This window comes from Pseudopipra pipra, chromosome 6 (genome assembly GCF_036250125.1).
Source record: "Pseudopipra pipra isolate bDixPip1 chromosome 6, bDixPip1.hap1, whole genome shotgun sequence".
Lineage (NCBI taxonomy): Eukaryota > Metazoa > Chordata > Aves > Passeriformes > Pipridae > Pseudopipra > Pseudopipra pipra.
This window is the reverse complement of record NC_087554.1, coordinates 56570539-56579267: the sequence shown is the minus strand read 5'-3', so window position 1 is coordinate 56579267 and position 8729 is coordinate 56570539.

Below are 8729 nucleotides of genomic sequence, written 5' to 3'. Positions count from 1 at the left end.
ATTCGCTGAACTGAAGGCAGCAGATGAACTTAATGGGCTGCTCCAAATTGGTTTTGCTAATGCTGACCGGCTACACGTCACAGAATTGTGGTACCCAAACAGGGGATGCTGCGTCCTAGTAGGTAAACATCTCTTTTTGCAAGAGATGAGGAGTCCCAAGCCCAGCATTATTACCAGAATCATCAGGAGCCATCCAAATAACACATAGAACTTCAAAACATGAACTTGTGTACAACACCGGAACCTTTAACAAAGGATCTCACCTCCTTCTTCTTTAGGAGAGACTGCTGCAGTGACACCGAATACACTGGGGATGAATCTCAACTTGTATCTCTGCCCAAGAAAGCAGACTCTGGCTCAAACAGGTTTTTTTACATCTGTGTTTATGTATTTTATCACAACAGCAAGTTCTTACCCTTGATGTCCCCCTGTCTTGGTGATAAGCAAGGGAGAACAACTGAGATCTGTGTTGTGTGAACTGAGTATTAAAAGCCATAGTAAAAATGGAAATATGTTCCCAGTCTCCCTGCTGGAAGTTGAACAGGACTTTCAAACCCCTTTGGCAGAACACAGGGTAAGCACAGACCTTAGTGTTATTGGGTGGGAAACCCCCCACAAATCACACAGCTGTGGTCAGTATGAAATGAAGTTGAGGGCTATGCTGAGGGTACATGTTCCCCAGGCCCTACTGACAAGAATTTTCAGCCCCAGATCTTGGCTGATGCATCTTCTGGCTGTGCAAGGAAAAAAATAAATAAAAAAAGCAAAAGCTTCAGCTGAGAGTTTACTCACTGGAGTTCATCAGGAAGAACCCCAGAGCACAACTGTTCAAAGGATCTTTCCACTCAACAGCACTCAGAGCATTTTGCAAACCTTAATCAGTGCAGACTCACAACTGCCTTTTAATAAGCAACAAACAGAGATTGAGAGGTTAAGAGAATATAATTTTAGCAGCCACAGAACCTCAGTTCGGAGCTTTTCTCAAACTACTATTTCCTCCATTTATTGGCAAAGGCCCAGCCTTCTATATTTATTCGTGATTACTAATTTTTTGCACAACTGAGAGTAAGCAATGGGACCACCTGTGTGACCTGACTTAACGAGTCAAGGCTTAGCCCCCCAGTGTCAGTGTTTTCCTTTGGGTGCAAAGCACATGAACTGATCAGCCCAGCATTACAGACAAGCACGTACGTCTCACCACGTCAGAGGAGAGCTTCTGCCAGTGGAACACCTTCATCCTCAGTCTTGGTGTCTTCTGAGGGGGGGGCCGCCCCCCACATCCACAGGTAAGATGATTGCACCCAGGATTGCTGCATGGCTGGGGAGGTGGGAGCGATGAGGTGTTTGTGCCAGGCACAGAAACGGGTGGAAGAGGCACCTTGTGCCCAGGAGGTAGAGGTGGAGGGGCTGGCAGCTGTGGTAGCAGAGCTGGCATGACAGACTGTCCTTGGGAGGACGAGGAAACGCTTTTCTGGGAAGGTGACACATTCCCTGGACACTGCTGTGATTTTCCAGAAAGGCCAGTTGTTGGAGAAAGGCTCAGGTCTGCGCTGGGGTTCTCCTTTCCCGAGTCCATATCAACTTCAGTGCACCTGTCCACCTTTTGAACAGATCTTCTAGACACTGTTTTGCAGTGAAGTGGGCTCTGCATGCTTGATAGCAGGCTCTCCATGGCTTGCTCTGATCCCATTTTCCTGCTCTACGAGACAAGGAGGTGCATGGATTAGCAAAACTGCTGGCTACTGCTAACTCCCACAGAGACACAGAAATAACAGTGACCTTCCTATTAAGGTAAACAACAGGAATATTTCCAAGTGCTTTACAAGGGACATTTCCCCGTGGTTTCAGCTGTGCAAGTCCAGAGCAAAGCAGTACTGCTGGCCACAAGGCTCCTTTTTGACTTCTCTTGGTCCTTCTGCCTTCTTGTGACACAAGGGAAAAAAAAAAAAAAAAAGAGAAAATGCTATGAGCAAAGTAAATCCCTACCTGGTTGTTTTTTCCTTCTTGCTGCTCAGCCATTCAGTGGGATTTTTCTTTCAAGGGGATAAATGGATGCCTCTGCTACAGTCGGTCTATGGAGGGGACATCTCAAACAGCAGGGACAGAGTCACTTATTCCAGAGAAACTGTGTTGCCACAACTTACCTTGAGTGCAGAAGGGTGGGGATTCTAATAGAAACTTTCAAAACAGCCTAATGAATTAAACAAGCAACAGCTGAGGAGGAGGACAGGCTGAGCTGATTAGGTATCTGTGGGCTCACATGAGATGACTGGTAAGAATTAAAATGAGTAAGACAGTCTTGTTATGCCCCTCAAATTTTCTTCCAGAGCAAATCTTTATATTTGCCTTGAGTTTCTCAAGTATTTGCCTACACAGTTTCTCTCAGAGCCTTTTGCAGAAGACTTTGCAGAAGTCCCCATCTTGTGTGTATGCCCAGTTTTATACTTGGAGACAGAGCTACCAAAGTTAGTACAGCACTTGCTGGCTCAGGACTTGGTTTTGTTTGCTTGACTGAAGTGAACCTTTATTTTGCAAACAACTGGATCTCTTGAGGATGAGCAGTGTCCTGGGACACTAAATCTCAGTAGCTGGAGGTGCTGTGTGATTTCTCTCTTGATAACCTCTGCAGCAGCAGAAACCCCATGTGGTAAAAGGGGAGCAATGACCAACTCTCAGTGCTCCAGAAACAATGACACAGTAGGTGCAGCTTTTTTAGGGACTGTATGTAAGCAGAAACAAAGCCCCTGCCATCCCAGTCTTTAACAAAACACACATTAGTGGCATCGGCAGCTTTAACAGAGTTGACTAGATGGGGACTTTCATTTTCAGTGCAGGATCAGAGATTTATTTGGTATACATACCATGTTTATGTTCTCGAAGGGCTAAATTAATACTTTTGAATGACCATTTTCCTCCTGACACAGCAATTTTAGGCAATGATTTACACAGACAAAACTCTTTAAGGGAGCTGCATTAAAACTGAGAATTCATCCACCTCTAATCAATAGCATACCTGTAAAGCATCTCTTATAATTTAGAACAGTTTGTCTTTGAAACCTACTGGTTCATACTGATCATAGTCTTCAGCTCTTACTACAGCCTCTGTAAAACTGTGAACCAATGGCTCTAACGCAAAAGAAAGAAATAAAACCTTTGATTTTTGTTTTCAGTCTTAATTTAGTAAGAACGGCTTACATTAAAAACATGAAATCAACTAGAAAATAGCACTTGATTTACTAAATAGTACCAGTTAAAATAACTAAGTGAAAGGCCTATAATAGAAAATTAATATTAACTGTGTTTGCAGTTTACTTGGATTAATTTGTTGTTGGTTTCCATAATGTTTTTTTGCACAAATAAGCACTAACACTTTCCCAAAGGTAAAACAGGCTTACATTTAATTTATGTAAACAACTTAATGTATCCCCTTTAGGACTTCACAATCTTTGTGGTTAACTTGTACAGATGTCTGTAATTACCCTAACAGGACAAGTGAGGGATTCAGCCCTATGAGAAAGCCTAATGAGAAATGAGAAAACCTAATGAGAAATAAGCCACTTTCTGCTAGAAATATTAGGAGTAAAATGAGCTGATTAAAAAAAAAATCATATTAGAAATGCTCATGTTAAAATTCTGCTGCTTGTTTATTTTAATTAAGCTATTGGGAGAATCAGTAAGACTATTAATTAGGAAGCTTTTTTTTTTTTTAAATCAGAGTGCTCATCTAAATTGCTACAGGGTTTGTGTCAAGGAAAGTCTTATTTTTAAAAAGCCTACTAACAAGTAGTACTACACAAGAAACAGCAAATATGCTTTGAATGATAAATAGGCTTATAATAATGTATCTCCAAAGATTATACTTTGGAGACTGTGTAGAGAAATCCATGCTCTTAGGAAGATTAAAGCTTTGGTATAACTTCAAGGCAGCTCTAACTTACATTGCTGATACTTTTCAAATGAGCTTGCGGGTATATTTTAAAAGGAAATCTCTGCGTGGCATTTCTCCTCAGAAAGTGCAAACCCTCCCTTCTGGTGAATACATACATAAATACACACATATCTCCATGCAAGCAGACAAGGACTATCATGCTGGGGAAAGCTCCAAAGGCTCAGTAAGCGGCTGGAACGATTTGGGCAGGGCAGGGAACAGAGACTGACTGAATACACCAGCCCAATTCTGATGATCCAGTTGAATCAATTAACTTGCAATTAACTGTGAAGCTGTTTTCCGTGCTCTGCTACTCCACCTTTTGTTTTATTGGGAAAGCTGCTGATGTTTGGGGACCAGGACAATATAGGCTTTCATTTCCATCTGCTTACTGACATGCTAAAAATAGGCACGCTTCTCATTAGCCTAGAAAGAGAAGCTGTATTTTGATGGCACAGGGTTTAGAATTTTAAGTCAGATCCAAAAACTATCTTACCTCTGTGTCTTGGGTCACATAAGAATTCTCAGTTTTTCATTTCTTTTGTTGATCGCAGGCTGCTATGGGACTATGTTAGTTTTTTAAATCTTGATTTTCTTTGTAGTTGGAATTTCATTTATTGGTCATTATTATACTGGAAACAGGGATTTCAATGAATGCTCCAGAAGACCTAAAGGGGTTTTTTGAGGGGGAAGCTGTTGTTTAAAAACTGTGCCCCATACACTTTCAAGGTAACCATCAAAAGTGTAAGCACAGAGTTCACGTCTGCAATACAAGATATTTTTGAAGATATGAAGATGTACTGCTTACCACGTGGCTGGAGGTGAGTGACAGGATGTATAACCCAACTGGGGAGAGGGTTAGTCACTTGTTTATGCAGACAGGTGTTCCCTGACTAGTACAAAGCTGTTGTTACCTCTCAGTGGGCTCCACTTTCTATGGTTTGGATTCAGGGACTGGCTTGCATTGAGATGCTCCCACTGTGATATTCCTCACTGTTGACTTTTCAGGTGTAATTTATTCTTGATGATTATGATTCTTACAAGGATAAAAATAAGAAGTAGAAGAAATTAGAGATCTTAATCCTTTCTTACACAAGCAATCTTCTTGGTATAAGGTTCACTCTCTTCCTTTGAAATACATTCCTAGGGGTTTCCAAGGTCTTTCTACAAGCTGAGTTCAGAGAGGCCTTAGGAGAACAGTAATTCCTTGAAAGTTTCCCTCTTCCTTTTGTTTTGACTCTAATATGGCTACGAACATATGTTATGATGTCAAAAAATAGAAGAAGAGCAGAATTATTTTTGTTTGTTTGTTTGTTTTGTTTTTGTTTATAGCTAACAATATTTCTTTCATGGTATTTTACATCAATTGTTGTCAAAGTGTTTCAAAGGAAGCCATTGTCCCCATTTTACAGATGTGGAAACCAAGGCACGGGAAAATGGCTTGCCTACAGCCTCTTAGGAAGCCAGTGGCAGAAAATGAGTGATCTCAGTAGCCCAAGTTCACAGCATTTCCTGCACTTCAAAGAGAGCTTTGGCTGTCAAAAATCTGTTTAGTCTTTACAATCCACCTCTCCCTTATTAAGATCCAGCTACTGCTGTACCTTCATTTTCTCATATCAAAAAACTGGAAGCAGCTGGAAAAGGTTGGAAACAAAGTGAAAGCACTCGCTTCTCACTCTGTAACTGTTCCTGCTGCAGGCGGGAGTGTGGCTGTGTGCTTAATGCCTGTGGGCTCGATCCTAGTGATGAAGTTAATGAAAAAGCCCTCTAAGGCAACTGGCTCCACTTTTTGGCAGCTGCTGGGATGGCAAGAGCCTTGGTATCTGCTGCAGGTGGAGCCTGGGCCAGCAGCAGCAGCAGTGGGTGGCAGATGTGGGGGAGAGTGCTGCTAAGACCCCTTTGCTGGTCTCTGTGCCCTGCAGCAAAACAGTGAGGCAGTTCCACCAAGGAACCATGTGAAGGTGTATGTGAAGTATGGAGATGAACTGTGAAAGGTAGGAGGCTGGGAGATGGTGTGTCGTAGGATCAGTTAATAGAGACTAGGGGAAAAGTCCTCAAAATGGAAAGGAATTTTAAGAGTTACTTCAATTTGGGCTTGTATAGCTGAAGGGATTAGAGACAGGATATAATAGCTTTAATCTCTGGATATTTGCTAGGTTTGAGATAGGTCATGGTTGGGAAGAGATTACCGTGGTGGCTGCCATTTCATCTACATGCAGTTGTGCTGTGGTTTGCACTCAGGCCTTTGCAGGCAGCTGTAAGTACCACAGAACATGCCTTGTGGAGGTCAGGGTCCAGGTTTCTAAAAGCTAAGTAAAGCAGTTGAAAATACTTGAAGGGAGAAAACCCCCTTCTGTTCTGTTCTCCCTGGGGTCTCTTCAGTTAAAGAGATATTTTTAGAAAAACAAACCATTTGTCTGTTGTGGTAGGTTGACCTTGACTGGATGCCAAGTGCCCACCCAGCTGCCTTATTACTCCCCTTCCCAGCCGGACAGGAGAGAGAGTAAGGTGGGTAGGGATAAGGCAGTTTATCTAAAGCAAAAAGTAAAGTGGAGCTTGCGTGCACAAAAGCGAAAGATAGCAGGGTTTATTCTCTACTTCCCATGAGCAGTGATGGTTGGCCACTCCTGAGCAGCAGGGCTTCAGCATGCGTGACAGTTTCTCAGCAGGCAGCCACTGGAAACAATCAATGCCCGCCTTCCTGCTCCTTGCTTCAGCTTTTATATCTGAGCTGATGTCATATGGTATGGAATATCCCTTTGGTCAGTTTGGGTCAGCTGGCCTACTTGGGTCCCCTCCCAGGATCTTGCTCTCAGCTGAAGGAGGAATGTTACAGTGCTGATGCTGTGCTCAGCAGTAGCCAAAACAACGGTGTGTTATCAACACCCTTCTGGCTGCCAATGCAAAGCACAGCACTGTGAGGGCTACTGTGGGGAAACGAACTCCAGCTCAGCCAGACCCAACACAACCTCTCCCAGCTTCCACCCCTGCCTCTGTGAATCCCATATTTAAGAATTTTAAATTCCACATTCATCACACAACCTTCCCTTACGTAAACAAAGATAACAACCAACCAAAACAGAATATAACAAAAATTCCCCCCACAAAAAATCAAAATAACGTCATCATAACACAGTGGACAATTTACAGAAAATTCACCCCTTCTACCTTTACCATAATTACAGCAAAAATTCCCCACGATCATTTAATTCTCTAATATTGTTCAGTACTTATTTTGCCCATTACCTCTCCCAGTCACTATCCTTATCTCAAAATCCTCATGACTTCCCCATATGGGTCACCAAAAAGACTGTAGTGGGTTGACCCTGCCTGGATACCAGGTACCCACTAAAGCCACTCTCTCACTCTCCCTCTGCAACTGGACAGAGGAGAGAGAAAAAAAACTAAACAGCTAAGGATTCATGAGTTGGGATAAGAGCTGGGAGAAGTCAGTGACTGATTACCTTCATGGGCAAAACAGACTCAAAGCTGGGATAATACTTAAACTTATTACTAACAGGATAAGAGCCAATGACTGAGAAATAAAACAGTCTTAAAAAAAACACCTTCCCCCCACCCCTCCTTCCTTCCATGTTCTCCCTCCTCCCCCTCAGCGGTGCAGGGGGACGGGGAATGGGGGTTATGATCAGTTGTTGTTTCTGCTGCTGCTCAGGGAGAGGAGTCCTTCCCCTGTTCCTGTGGAGTCCCTCCCACGGGAGACAGTCCTTGATGGACCTCTCCAGCGTGAGTCCATCCCTTGGGCAGCAGTTCTTCCCAAACTGCTATCCTGTGGGTCACTCCTCCATGGGGTGCAGTCCTTCACAGGTGATCTGTACTGACGTGGGTCCCCCACAGGGGCCACAAGTCCTACCTGGGAAAAACCTGCTCCAGCATGGGCTTCCCTCTCCATGGGCTGCAGGTCTCCAGCAGGACCCTGATCCATCTTGGGCCTCCCATGGGGTCACAATCTCCTTCATGCATCCACCTGTTCCAGCATGGGCTCCTCCATGGGCTGCAGATGGGCACAGCTGCTCCACCATGATCTGCACCAGGGGCTGCAGGGCCACAGCTCCAGTGCCTGGAGCACCTCCTGCCCCTCCTTCTGCACTGACCTTGGGGTCTTCTTTGTTGTTCTCACTCTGCTCTTCCTTGGCTGGAATTCTTTCTGTGCAACAACCTTCTTTTCCTAAATATGTTATCACAGAGGCATTACTATCACTCCTAATTGCCTCGGCCTTGGCCAGTGGCAGGAAGTCCATCCTGGAGCTGTCTGGCATTGGCTCCATGGGACAGGGGAAGCTTCTAACAGAAGCCACTCTTGTAGCCCTCCCCCCACCCCCACTACCAAAACCCACCCACAGAAACCCACTACATTTGTGATTCAGGATGGATTTGTAGACTGCTGGTACGGTCTGTGAAAACCTTGAGCTGTGAAAACCTGAAAGAATGGAGATTAAAAAACATGGTGAAATGTATAGAAAAACCTGTTGGTCCCAAAGGATCACTCCTTTGTGTGCTATTGGGGTTTTCATTTAGGTTACAAAATTGAGTAGTGGGTTTCAAAGGTTTGAAAGAACCCAGACTTTGTAGAGCTATTACCTTTTTTGCATGTGCTGCCTCTGCTTCTCCTCTTTCTCCATCTATTCTGACTGATGGATTTGGTAATTAATTGTCACCAATTCATGAGTAAACTCATAGCAGATTATGCTGTATGAAGCTGCATAAGTACTAAACAAACACATCAAGTTCTGCATGCCCAGAGCAGGGCAAATCAACCATAACTGTAATGTAGGTGTCATCA